Source organism: Pelecanus crispus, chromosome 13, assembly GCF_030463565.1.
Source record: "Pelecanus crispus isolate bPelCri1 chromosome 13, bPelCri1.pri, whole genome shotgun sequence".
In the NCBI taxonomy this organism is placed as follows: domain Eukaryota; kingdom Metazoa; phylum Chordata; class Aves; order Pelecaniformes; family Pelecanidae; genus Pelecanus; species Pelecanus crispus.
The window spans coordinates 714,801-728,801 of NC_134655.1; positions in this window are offsets into that span (position 1 = coordinate 714,801).

Sequence of the window (14,001 nt, forward strand, 5' to 3'; positions counted from 1 at the left end):
CGGGAGCGGGCAGGGAGCCCTCCAGGCCTGGCTTTCCACCTGTGCCACGCTTGTGCCAGTTGGAGAAACGCTCCCCGGCCCGAGCGAAGGAGCCAGAGCTGCCGCTGTTCCCAAAAACGCGTCCCTCGCACCAGGGGTGCCACCTTCCACGCTGGCACCGCAGCCTGGCCGGGGAAGCAGCCAGGCGCGGTGCCGGGGCTGCCGCCGTTGCCCTCCTCGCCTGCCGCCGGGTCACACCGGGCACGGGGGGGGTTCTCCCGTGGGGCTGGGGTGCAGGCACCCACAGGGGTGTGAGCGGGTGCCCTGCGGCTCCCTGATTCCCACCCCAAAAGCAGGCAGGGCTCTTCCGCTCGGGGTGCTGGCACTCCTCCTTGGTGGGGGCTGCCGCGGGCGTCGGGGTGCTGCCTGCGCCCTGACCTTGCCAGGGACCCAGCCCGGCCCTCGTTGTCTCCATGCAGCACCCTGGGGCGGCCAGATAGCGCTCGCCTGCGGACGGGGGCCGTGCTTGCGTTGCACGAATTTACCCCACGCTAAAAAAAAAAAAAAAAAAAAAAGGGGAAAGGAAGCGGAGAGCGTTTCCGTGCCGTGACACTGGGGAGCCCCTCGCTGGGCTGGTGGCCCCAGCTCGGAGCCCAGCTTCCCCCTGCCCTGCCTGCCCCGAAACCGTGGGAAACCTTCGCCTCTGGCCCCCGGGGACGTCACGGGGGAGCGGGGGGGGTTCTTGTTTGTTTTAGTGAGAGCTGAGGTGCCCTGGAGCCACGGGAAGGCAGTGCCCGGTGTGGGGCAGGCGCAGCCCCTCTGCCTGCACCTCTGCCTGCACCTCCACTTGCCTGCACCTCCACTTGCCTGCACCTCTGCCTGCACCTCCACTTGCCTGCACCTCCGCATGCCTGCACCTCTGCCTGCACCTCCGCCTGCCTGCACCTCTGCCTGCACCTCCGCCTGCCTGCACCTCTGCCTGCACCTCTGCCTGCCTGCACCTCTGCCTGCACCTCCACCTGCCTGCACCCCTGCCTGCACCTCTGCCTGCACCTCCACCTGCCTGCACCTCTGCCTGCACCTCCACCTGCCTGCACCTCCACCTGCCTGCACTTCTGCCTGCACCTCCACCTGCCTGCACCTCCACCTGCCTGCATCTCTGCCTGCACCTTCACCTGCCTGCAGCCGGCGCTGGGCTCCCCTGGGGCCAGCCAGATCCCTGTGGCACCCCTGTCCCTCTCCGAGGGGCCCTCCCTCCTCTGCCCGACCCAGGGCTCTGCCTGCCTCCTTCCCAGCCCCACGGTGCCCGGCTGGGCGCGCTGGGCCATGCCGGTACCCAGCCCAGCCCCCAGCACCCAGCCCTGGGATGCTCAGAGAGTCCCTGGGGTGGGAAGGGGCTCGGGAAGCCTCGAGGCACGACGCCAGTCAGAGCAGAGCTGGCGCTGGGCTCCGAGCAGGGTCTTCAGAGCGGTGTCCTGCCATTCGGCTGCAAGGACGGGGAGCCCCACACGCCTCTCCGGCCTCTGTCCCCGCATTCGACCCGCTCCACGGCAAAGCCCCGCGCAGGCGCTTGCTGCTCCTGCTGTCGTGCGTGGTGTCCCCTGCACCCCCGAGCAGGGGCTGCATGGCCCGGCGGGGTCTGCCTCTGCCCCAAGCTGGGCTGGGACCCCCTCAGCTGCCCCAGAGCGGGAGCGATGCTCCCCGCCGGGGCCGGGGTGATGAGGGCGGCAGGGCAGTCCCTTCCCGGGGTGCTGATGCTGCAGAGGACCGAGGCCACCCGGTCTGAAACCGGCTCAGGCCTCGGTGGAACAGGCGGGTTTACGGCTGTCACGAGCTGGGACCACCTGAAGCGGTGAGTGGGACCCACCGGCACGCGACCCCTTGGTCCAGAGGCTGCCTCACGCTGAATTTTGGCTGGTGGGTGTGCGGAGTGAGCATGGCTGGTGCTTGGCCGGCATTGAGAGGGGACAGCTTGGAGCCGCGGAGCTGGATGTGCCTCATCCTGTGAGGAAGGGCAGCGCTGGGCTGGACCGGGCTCGAACCGGGGCTTCCAGTATCCAGGGACGCTTCAAAAATAAACACAGAAAGCATCAGCAGCTGGGATGTTAGAGCAACCCAGATGCAGCGGGGCCACTGGTGCTGCCGCGCCGGCCCCTCCAGGCTGCTGGGCCAGCTCGGCCGCTCCGGTGCAGGCTCCTGCGGAGCTGCTGCGCTGCCGCATCAAGGGCGACGGTTGTCCCTCCGACTTCCCTGCAGGAATAAAATTGCTGGGCGCAGGGATGTCAGCGCTTGGGTTTTGGGGTTTTTTTTTTTTAATTAAAACCCAATTCCAGATCTGCAAACTGCTGCAGGAAAGGGGGACGCCGGGCATGCCCGCTGGCAGCTCCCTGGGGAGCGGGGGGAGAGGAGCCGCGGCCGGGGGAGCCCCTCGCAGCGGGGTGGCTGTTTGCCAGCGCGGCGGAAGCGGGACGGGGAGCCACGGGGCCCGGGCGCGGAGAAGGTGCTGCCACGGGCTGGGGACCGGTTCCCCACGGGGACTTTCCCGGCCTGATCCTTGCCCTTCCTGTGGCATGCTCCAGCCCGGGCTCCCTCCCAGCACGGCGGCGGGGCCGGCCTCCGGCTGCCGCACGAGGCGCGACTCGGTGGGTGCCAAGAGCTCCGGTGCGGGGAGAAAAGCCCCCGTCCTCGCCAGCCACCCCCTCGGCCGCGCGGTTACCCCCGGGGAGCCGCGGCGTGAGCGCGCACACCTTCCCCCAGCCGCACGAGCGCCGCGTCCCTCGAGAGAGCTGCGAGCGGCTGCAGTTTGCTCTTACTGGCCTACTTTCTGGGCTACGTCAAAGCCGGGCTTACAGAGCCGGGAGCCTCGGCGAGGGCGGCCGAGCTGCTCCCGGTGCCAGCAGGGAGCGGTGGCTCCGGGCCTGGGCAACCCAACCTGGCTGGCACCCGCGGGCGCTTGGCCTGGGGGGAGCAGGCAGCAGTTGTGGGCAGCGGGGCAAGGACGGGCAGCGGGGCAAGGACAGGCAGCGGGGCAAGGACAGGCAGCAGGGCAAGAACAGGCAGCAGGACAAGGACAGGCAGCGGGGCAAGGACAGGCGGCGGGACAAGGACAGGCGGCAGGGCAAGAACAGGCAGCGGGGCAAGGACAGGCAGCGGGGCAAGGACAGGCGGCGGGACAAGGACAGGCGGTGGGGCAAGGATGGGCAGCAGGGCAAGAACAGGCAGCGGGGCAAGGACGGGCGGCGGGGCAAGAACAGGCAGCAGGACAAGGACAGGCAGCGGGGCAAGGACAGGCAGCAGGACAAGGACAGGCAGCGGGGCAAGGACAGGCAGCGGGACAAGGACAGGCGGTGGGGCAAGGACGGGCAGCAGGGCAAGAACAGGCAGCAGGGCAAGAACAGGCAGCAGGACAAGGACAGGCAGCAGGACAAGGACAGGCAGCGGGGCAAGGACAGGCAGCGGGACAAGGACAGGCGGTGGGGCAAGGACGGGCAGCAGGGCAAGAACAGGCAGCGGGGCAAGGACGGGCGGCGGGGCAAGAACAGGCAGCAGGACAAGGATAGGCAGCGGGGCAAGGACAGGCAGCGGGGCAAGGACAGGCAGTGGGGCAAGGACGGGCGGCGGGGCAAGGACAGGCGGCGGGGCAAGGACAGGTGGCGGGGCAAGGACGGGCAGCGGGGCAAGGACAGGTGGCAGGACAAGGACAGGCGGCGGGGCAAGGACAGGTGGTGGGTCAAGGACAGGCAGCGGGGCAAGAACAGGCAGCAGTGCAAGGACAGGCGGCGGGGCAAGGACAGGCAGCGGTGCAAGAACAGGCAGCGGGGCAAGGACAGGCGGCGGGGCAAGGGCAGGCAGCGGTGCAAGAACAGGCGGCGGGACAAGGACAGGCAGCAGTGCAAGGACAGGCGGCAGGGCAAGGACAGGCAGCAGGGCAAGAACAGGCAGTGGGACAAGAACAGGTGGTGGGGCAAGGACAGGTGGCGGGGCAAGAACAGGCAGCAGTGCAAGGACAGGCAGTGGGGCAAGGACAGGCAGCAGTGCAAGGACAGGCGGCAGGGCAAGGACAGGCAGCGGGGCAAGAACAGGCAGCGGGGCAAGGACAGGCAGCGCTGCGGTGGGGCTGTGCCTCTCCCGGCGTGGCGTGCCCAGGCTGGTGCCGTGCCAGGGAAGCGGCACGGCCACCGCTGCTGTCCCCCCAAGCCGCCCGGGGCAGGGACCGCCGGGGAAAGCCGATGCCCGAGCCCAAGGGCAGCTCCAGCCGCCGGTGCAGCCGGGCTCCTGCACCCGCCATCCCGGGAGACCAGCGGGAACTGAATGAAAGTAAAAGGCAAATTTAAAATCAACAAATAGAAGGCTTTGGGTGGTTGTTTGTTTTGTTTTTAAATGCAGGCTATAAATAACCTGTAAAATATTTCATCTGGGCTATTTCTGAGGGTGAAATCTCAGTCCTCCGGCTTCTCGTGCTGCGGGACGTGAGTGTGAGCACCGGGGCCATCGTGGGGCTCCCCCGGCCGTTGGGGGGGTCCCGCAGCCTCGCTGGCTGGGACCAGGGGATTTCCGTGTCCCTGAACACCCCCGGCCCCCGTGCCATAGGAAACAGCATGGGCCGAGGTGGGAGAGGGGCTGAGCCCCCCCAAAACCTGAGAGGCGGGAGGCTCTGCTTGGCACAGTGCGGAGAGGATGGGGAAGGGGAGGCAGATTTTGTGTCGGTATTTTAGGCACAGGAGCGCTCCCCCCGATTTCCCTGCCCCTCTTGCCCCCGTGCCGGGGACGGGGGTGGCCTGCGCTCCACCCCCTGCTCCCCTGGGCCCCCTTTGGCCTCGCAGGTGGGTCCGGCTCTCCCCCGTCCCCCCGCAGCCAGGGGCACCCCGGACACCCCCAACCCTCCCGCCATGGGCACCCGGTGCCCGGCCGGCGCATCCCGGCCTGCACAGCCGCCGCAGCCGCGTTTCCGTGGAGATGGCATCTCCCGAGCCCGCACAGCCTGAGCGGGAGGGTTTCCATGGAGATGCCGTATCCAGCACGGCACAACCTGAGCAAGAGATTTCCGCCGAGATGCTGTAGCCGGGACCCTCGCACCCGCAGCGGGGCCGTTCCCACGGAGATGGGTGGCCGGGGCCCGCGGCGGCTCCCGGGGCGGCGTGCGGTGGCACCCGGCCGCTTGCCACCCCGAGCTCGGCGACGGGTGCTGGGACACGGGCTTCGAACAGTTGCTGGGGCTGGAGCAGCCGCCAGCCTTGTCACCCGTCCGGGGTGGGGACCCGGTCGCTTGGGTCGTGCTGTAATGTCACGTTTCGGGTCTCCCAGAGGTGACGGGTCCCTCTCTGTCCCCAGCTGCTTGGGGAGGAGAGGGGGAAAGTCCCTGTAATCCCCCTGATGACTTTGTCCCAGCTGCCACCCTGCGACTCCCCCCGCGACGTGCTGGGCGCTTCGGGGCCGGGGCCGGATGCCGGGACCACCGGGCAGGGAGCGGGGCGCCGCGCCGGACCCCCGCACCTGGGGGAACCAGGTAGCCAAGCCCCAAACCAGCAGCATCCTGGAGCTGGGGGGGTGCCTGGCCGGGCCCTGGCAGAGCCGCGGTGCCAAAAACCTCCTGGGGCGGGGGGAACGGGGGTCCCCGAAGGGGCAGGGTTGAGGCAAAGCCGGGGGGGTGAGCGGAGGCTGCTCAGACAGATGTCCTCATGGCAGGCGGCTGCGTGGTGCGTGTATCCTGGCCGGTGCTACAAAAGCAGCCTTCATTTAAACGCAGCTACCACAGAGGTCGCAGTCATTCGTTCCGCACACGGTGAAATCCTGATTAAAAGCAAGCCGGAGCCGCAAAGGCAAGGAGCACGAAGCGCGGAAGCGCCGCTGGGGCACACTCGTGCCCACTCCGTGCTTGCAGCCGACGCGGGGCCGGCTCAGCCCGCGCCGCCCCTCGCCACCCCGGCCCTCGCCGCGCTCCCCGCTCCGCCGCCTCCGCTCCCTGGCCAACCTTCCTCCGGCTGCCCGCGTCCCGCCCGGAGCCAAGGCCGGCCCTGAGCCTCCGCGGGGGCTCGCGCGAGCAGCGGCTGCGTTCTCCCCGCGTCCGCGCAGCGCGGCCGCCCTCGGCCCTGCGGCTCAGCGGCGGGGGGCTGCAGCCGGGAGCCGGGGGGCAACGCCTGCGGCTGGGCATCGGCGGCCGCTCCAGCCTCCGGCTCCGGCCATCCCCGGGGCTGCTGGCAGCGCTTTCGGCGTCTCCAGGCACGGGCTGTCAGCGCTGCGGGCAAAGCCCGGCTCTCTTTGTCTCTGGTTGCAATTAGGAGCCCTCGGCGGCTCCCGAAGCCAGACCTGGGGGGCTCGGGGCTGCAGGACGGACAATAACGGAGCCGGGGGTCCGGTGCGGCAGCCCTGGGGCAGGAGGGGAGCAGGGGCAGGCCCAGCTCTGCCCGCAGCGAGCCGCTCTCCGCAGCCTCCTGCCCCGCAATCCTTGGAAAGGGGCTGGAGCGGAGCCGGGGCTCCCTGCGGGCACCCCTCCCACCCCTGCCAGCCACCCTGGGCTTCTCAGCTGCTTCCTGGGGCTCCCCAGGCACCCCACGCTCTGCTCACCCACCCCATCCTTCTCCCCGCCATCACTTTGCCCTGCCTGCTCTTGCCCAAGCTGCCAGCTCTTCCCTCTGCTCCCCGCCACAGCACGGCTCCTGCCCGCCTTATCCCCCGGGATCCCAAATCCTCAGCGCTGTCCCCCCAGCGCAGGGCTTCTCCCGGGGCTGCTGCGGAGGAGGGCAGCAGAGGCAGCGTGCTGACGGCCGACTCCCGGCTGCACCGCTCACCGGAGGCGATGCCTCGTTTCTCCACGCTCCTCCAGCCAGCACGGAGGCGAGTCCCCAAAAAAGCCCCCTGGAGCACGTGGGGAGGAGGAGGCCAGCCCTGAGCTCCCCGCGGCGCCCATGGGAGGTCCAAGGCGAAGCAACCCAAAGCCTCAAGCCGTGAAACCCCCTTCCCAGTGCCGAAGCAGCATGGGTTTGGCTCCAGTGGCTGGGCTCAAAATGTCAACCTCCGAGCTCGTAAGGAAGAGGTTCGGCTTCTCAGGCAGGAGGTGGGACTCCACCACACGTCCCTCCTTGGTCCCTGCTGGAAGCCCCTTCGGCGAGCGGGGGGAAGAGCGGCCGCGCAGCACAGCGGCGCGCAGCAGCCTGGCCCGCCGCATCCCCGGCAGGACTCGTGGCCTTCCTCCCGCTCCTCCGTGCCCCCGGCGCGAGCAGGCAGGAGCAGGCAGCTGCTCCGACGAAGCCGTCATCTTTTAGCCGCACCTCCAAACACGCTGCAAAAGCGTTTGTCGTTGGAGCGGGGATGGCCCGTGGAAAGCGGGAAGACAAGGTCCGCAGTTAGAGCGGACACCTCTCATGGGTGTAACACCCTCCGTAAAAGCCAGGTGAGCTGCCGTCCACCATGGACAGAGCAGCACAGAGGCTGCTTCTTTGGAGCAGAAGGAAAAGCCTCGAGAAACCCGCCCCAGCGCCATCTTCCCAGCCGTGCCCAAGCTCTGAAGCTGGGATGTCCGATGCAGGAGCAGCCTGGCGACGAGAAGCCGGTGGGGCGGAGGGCTGGACGTGGCATCGCGGCAAGCACGAGGTTTCGCCCCCATCGCTCTTCTCCCGGCGCCGGGAGCTAGGAGCCGTCCTCGCCGCCACCAGCTGCCTCCACCCTTGCGGGAGGAGAAGGCTGCGAGGTGCCCGGCCAAACCGGAGAGATCCATGTGCATCTCCTGGAGATGTGCACCTCCTGGAGAGGTGGGGAGCCGCTCGGGCACGGGCAGAGGGGCTGAAACGGCCCCGAGAAGGGTTTGAGGTCTCCCCACCTGTGGCCCGGCAGCGAGCGGAGCGTGCCGTGCGCCAGCGGCTTTGCTGCGGCTGGTGCTTGGCTGGGTGCGTTAGCCAACGCGTTTCTGCTTCGGGCTTGGGGAGCGGGGAGTAACGCGGATCCTGCCCAAAAAGCAGCGGGAAGGGGCGAAATAAATTAAAAAAAAAAGAAACAAAATGAAGCAGTTAACAACAAAAGCAGCAGCAACATCGGCTGCAGGCCAGTTCGGAGCCGAGTGCTGGAGCCCCGGCGGCTCAGGGGACCGCAGCGGGCGGAGGAGACGCAGCCCCTTAGGTCTGGCGACCACCCTGAGCACTCGGAGAGCGCCCGGGTGCCATCGGACCTGCAGGGTTTGGCAGGAGTCCCGCTGCCCGGGCAGGCAGCGCGGAGGAAACGCCGAGGGACAAGGCAGCAGCCCGGGGCTGCCCGCCACCTCCCGCGCTGCCCGCGGCCGGGCCGGCTCCCGGGAGATGCGTCCCCGAGGTGGAGGCGAGAGAAAACAAGCCTCCAGCTCCACCCGCAGCAGGCAGCCCGGCTTCTTGCTGTTGAGAAATTCCTGGCGAGTGTTCCCAATCGTATTCTTTGCAGCGTGTATCGCTGGATAATTCACGTTGGCCTTTCTGCAAGTTAGTCCGTGACCGGTGTCCGGTTAACCACGCTCCCCGATGAGGGATGCTCCTTATTCCCCAGACTTTCCCGTTTCCCCGGAACACTAACATGAGAGCCGTAGAATTTTTCAGCACCACCTTTTAAAGGCCCTGAGTGCAAAGTGTCCCGTCCTGGAGATGGTACAGCGTTAGTAGGTTCTAATGAAACCAGGAAGGAGCAGAGCGGTGTCGGAGGATGCGACGGTGGGATGCAGAGCCCCCGAGCGCAATTCCTGCAGGGACGGGGTGAGGCCAGCTGCAGGATGAGGCCGTTACTCAAACCGCCTGGTTTTAATTGCACCAGGATGCAAATAAGGTAGGTCCTTACAAACCCGGGGCCAGTCGTGCACCCGTTGCAGGCTGCGCCAGCCCGGCTTCCTCCCCATCCGCCCAGCCGCCGAAACGCCTCTCTGAGCATCTTCCCCGCGCGCAGCCCGCCGGAGGCAAGAGGCAGGGGCAGGTACAGGTGTAACGGAGGAGAAACTCAGGAATTCCCCTCTGCAGGAAGGCTTTCCTCCCTCCCAGCCTTCCTCGTCTTAGCCCTCGCTCTCCGCCTTCCCCTCGCGCTGCCAGCCCCTTGCATTTCCACCGGCCCTCGCCCCAACCTGCACACCCTGCGCGCTCAGCAGCACCCTGCCCGCGGACCCGCGCCCCGACCCGCTCCCAGGGCGCGCCCGCGTCCCCGAAGGGGCAACGCGCCGTCTGCTGCCCGAGGCTGTTGAGGCCTTTCCAGCAAAAAAAAAAAAAAAAAAGAGCTCGATCCCTTTTGTAAAGATATTTTTTTCCCCTTCTCGGGCAGAGGAGAGGTTCGGTGCCGAGGCTGCAGAGGATGCTCCCGGCAGCAGCAGGTGACACCGGGGTGCGGGTGCCACCCCAGATGTGCCGGCCGGGGGGCCGCCGCGGTGGCCTGTGCCCGGTGGGATGAGCCCCTTGGAGGGCCCTGGACATCGCACGTCCCGAGCTGAGCCGAGACTTTGCCCTCGGACAGGCCAAATCCGGGGGAGAAAATGGGCACCGGAGCAGAGCAGTGGGTCCCGGCCGCGCTGCAGGGGTTCAGAGCAGCGTGGACCCCACGGGCACGGGGAGGGGACGCGGCCAACCTCTCCGGCACCCACGACGGGCTCGGGGGGCCGCGGTGCGGGAGCAGCCCGAACCCACCCTGACGCCCCGGCGCCCCGCAGCCGTGCCGGGGGCCAGGCCCCACGGCGCTGCCCCACGGCGCTGCCCCACGGCGGCCCCTCGCCCGCCGCCGCTTCCCCACCGGAGCGCGGTGCCGCCGCCGCCTCCCCGGGGCCCGTGGGGTGGCCCGGCCGCCCCCAGCCCCCCGGCCCGGGCAGGACGGGCCCTGCCTCGCCCGGCAGCGCTGGGACAAGCCCGTGCGGGACGCGTGTGTGCCCCGTCCCGTCCCGTCCCCCGCCGCGGACTCGGGGGGGGGGGGGGGGGGGGCAGGATCGGGCCCTTCCCTCCGCCCTGCCCGTCCGGTGTCGGGCAGAACCGGGGACCCCCGCGCCCCCCGGCGAGAGGTCGCGGAGGCGGCCGGGGCTGGCGGCGGGGGGGAGCCGGGGCGGGAGCCGCCAGGCCGGAGGCGTCGGGCGGGGCGGGCGGGCTGCGGGGCCGGGGGCCGGGCCGGAGGGGAGGCCGGGCCGAGGGGCCGGGGCAGCGGGCGGGCGCAGGCAGCGCTGGCCGTGGCAGGCGGCGGGGCAGAGGCGAGGGCAGCGGGGCGGTGCCTGCGCAGGGCCCGGGCAGCCGGAGCACGGCCCAGGGCGGCGTGGCAGGGCCGGGGGCGGGCGGGCGGCGGGGGCGCCGGTCCTCGAGGCCCGTGCGGGGGCCGGGGGCGGCCCCGGGCCGGGCGAGGCTGTCACTCGGCGGGGCGGTGCGGGGCGGGCCCGGCGAGGCGGCCGGGCCGGAGCAGGCCGGGGGCGCGGCCGGGCACCGCCGGGGCCGCTCCGCGTCGGTCAGGGCGGGCGGGGCGGGGGCGGGGGGGGGCGGCCTGCGGGCCCCGCTGCCTCGGGCGGGGGCCGGTGACAAACTTCCATCCGCCGCCCCGCACCGCTCGCTGCCCCGCGGGGCGCGGGGGAGGCGCCGCGACCCTCGCCCGGGGCGGGGACGCTGCCCGCCCGGCGGGGCACCGGGCCCGGGGGGTGCGGGGGGGGGGCACCCATCGCCATCGCCGCCCTCCCCGGGCAGGCGGCTGCGCGGCCGCTCCGCCCGTCCCGGCCCGGGAGGCTCCCCCCGCGGGGGGCTGCGGGGCCGCGCTCGCTGCCGGCGCTGCCCGTCCAGCGCTGCCCGGGCGTGGAGCGGAGCGAGCGAGCGCCCGCCCCCGCCGCCTCCTCCTCCTCCTCCTCCATCCTCCTCCTCCTCCTCCTCCTCCCCCCGGTGCGGAGCCAGCGCCGCTCCCCGGTGCGGGCGCCGGTACCCCGGCGCGGGGTCGGGCGTGTGTGTGTGTGTGTGCGTGGGGCTCCCCCCGCGCCGCCCCGCAGCTGCCGTCCGCGGAGCGCGGAGCAGCGCGGCCCCTCCCCGGGCGGGAGCGGGGCCCCCCCCGCGGGCTGTGCCGGGCGCGGAGCCCCCTCCCTCCCTCCCTCCCCGCCCGCCCGCCCGTTCCCTCTCCGGACTCGGCTGGCTCCGCGCAGCCCCCCCGCGCGGGCAGGGCTGCCCCGCAAGGCACGCCGGGAGCCGCAGTCCTCGGGGCGGCGCGGCGGCCGGCCGGCCGGCGGCGGGCGGACTACAGCTCCCGTCAGCCCCCGCGGCGGCGGCTCGCTCTCGCCCTCACACTCCGGCTGCCGCTGCCAGTGTCTCCGCCGCCGCCGCCGCCGAACCGCCGCTCGCAGCCGCCCAGTGTCCGACCCGCCGCCTCCGGGCAGGGGCCCGCCCCGGCCCGCCGCCCCCCGCCCGCCTCGGGAAGCAGGTGCGTGTCCGCCCCCCGCGCCCCCCCCGCCGTCCCCCCCGCCCCCCCCAACCACCGCCGCCCCGCGCCGGACGCCCGGCCCCCGCTGCCCGGGCACCCCGGGCCCGCACGGCCGCCGCCGGCGGGGAAGGGGGGGGGGGGCGGACGGGAGCTGGGCGCCCCGACACCCCCCCCCCCCCGACCCCCCCGCTCCGCCCGGGTGCGGGGTCTCCATGGAAACGGTCCCGGGACACCCCCGGGGGTGGCGGCGCGGGGGGGGGGTGGGGGCGGGCAGCGTCCTGCGGCGGGACAGCGGCGGGGACGGCGGGCACTGACAGCGCCGGGCCGGGGGGCACCGGGCGGGCTCCGCTCCCTGCCCCGCGACGGCGCGGCGTGCCGCTGCCCTGCCCGCCGCCGCTGCTCCGGCACCGGCACCGGCGGCACCTGCCGCTCCCGGGGCGGCGCGGGGGGGTCCCGGGGAGCCGCGGCGGGGCGGGGCGGGCGGCGGGGCGCAGCGCTCCCGGGACGGCGGCGCCGGGCGCTCCCGGAGTTGGGGCGGCGTGGCCCGAGCCTGCCCCGCCGGCCGCCGTGCCCCCGGGGGACCGGCCGCGGCGGCGGTGGCTCCGGGTGCCGGCCGACCGGGCGCCGGGCGATGGCGGAAGAGCCCTCCCCGGGGGCAGCGCGGCCGCCGCCGCCACCTCCATGTTCGGGGCTGCCCCGGTGCGGCGGCGCGGCGGCGGCCAGCGGGGCTGCGGGACGAGCGGCGGCGGCGGCGGAGGCTCCGCGCTCCCTCGGGGAGCGGCCCCGGGGGCAGCTGTTGAGCCGGGGCCGGGGGCTGCGGGGGCTGCGGGCAAGCGGGGGCCGGGGGCTGCGGGGCCTGCGGGTGCTGGGGGCTGCGGGGGGCCGGGGCGGGCAGGGGCTCCGGGGGCTGCGGGGGCCGGGGGCGCCGGGGCGGGCGGGGGCTGCGGGAGCCGGGGCAGAGCCCCCGGAGCGGCCGCGGGGCCCGGCGTGTCCCGCAGCGGGGGCCCTGCCCGCCCGCCCCGCGGGGCTCCGGCCGTGGCGTGGGGCCGGGGCGGGGGGAGCGGGACGTGCTGCGGGCCGGGGACCCCCCCCCCCGCCCCCCGGCAGCCGGGGCGGGATGGGGGCCGGGGCGGTGCCGCTGCTGCTCCGCCGAGCCCGGGGCGGGGGCGGGGGGCGGCCGGGCCGGGGCGGGGGTCGGGGGTCGGGCGGCGGCAGGGCCGGGCAGGAGCCGCTTCCCGCAGCCCTGGCCGGAGGGGCGAGCGGGAGCGCCTGGATGGAGCGCCGGTGCTCGGGAGGCTGGCTGCTGGGCGAGCGGCATCGGCGCCTTCATCCCAGCGTGGGTGAAGCCGGTTGGGAAAAGCCCCGGGAAAAAGGTCTTCCAGGCTAAAATAAAGAGGAAGCAAGTTTCTCCTCCTTCCAGAGCACCCGCTCTCCAGCACCATCGTCCTCGCCGGCCGCCGCCGGAGTCAGGGGGGATCCGGGCGAGGGAAGGGCCGGTGCATCCCGCGCCCTTCGCGGCTCGTCTGCATCTTTTTTTGCCATGCCTGCATCAGCCTTCCCTTCCCCGCCCTGCCTTTTTTGTCGCCGGCCTTTGGGTGCAGCCGGTCCCGCTGCGGGCGCAGCGCCGGAGGCTGCGTGGTGCCTGTCGAGGGCACCGGCTCTGTCGCTGTCACCGGGCTATGGGGACGCGTTTCTGGGAGGGTTTCGGAGACCGGGCTCTGGCGTGGTTTGGCCTTCGGAACAAAACTGCCCTTGGGATCTCGGGGCTCTGGCGTGCCAGCTCGTCTCCCACCGGGACGGGAGCCTGCGCTGCGGTTGCAGTGTTTCGGACGATGCGCGCCGCCTCAGATACAAAATTTTTTAACGCTGTCCATCCTTAGTGGCTTTGGTTTTTTTTTTCAGTCCTTAAAAATATGCGCCGGTGGGCTTTCCTGGGGACAGCCTGGTTGTCTCGAGCGAGCGAGGGTTTAGTGACACCCGTCGTCCGGCCGCTGGGACTTGCTATTAAAGGACTACGGAATGTGCAGCAAACTTTTTATTTTTCTTTCCCCCCCCAAACGGGGATGGATTTTTCTCTTTTTGTATTTCCCATTCATCGCGCTGAGTATCTATAATTACTTGCGGTGTTACTGTGTCTTTAAATCAGCTTAAGCAAATGCGTGTAGGCAAAGCCTGGCTCAGCTCCGCAGCAGTCCGGGCTGCGGTGCTGCCGGTGGGAAACCCAAACTGAGCCCGGGGCCGCCGCACGGGCCGCGGGCCGGACCCCGCGCCCAGCACCGGCTCCCGCCGAGACGGACGGCGGAGGTGGCCTGGCCGGGCCGTGCTGGGTTTCGTTCCGCGCTGGTTGTTCCTGGTCAGCTCCGCTACCGTTTCTGACCTCTGCGTGAGCGGGAACATAGTATAAGATAAACCAGTTCCTTTTTTTTTCCAGTTTTCTTGTTTAAATTTTTCCCTGGCTGCGTATCGTGCCCGTGGCAAGTCCTGTGAGAGGACCGTTGTGATTTTTTTTTAATTTAAATTTTTATTTAATTCTTAATTTTTTCGCAAGCTGTTTGCTTTAAAGGGTTTTTCTGAAGCAATGCACAGAGCTGAATCCCTGCTGAGGTATCCCGGGCAACTCTCGGGCTCGGCGCTCGCTCTGGACCCCTGTAC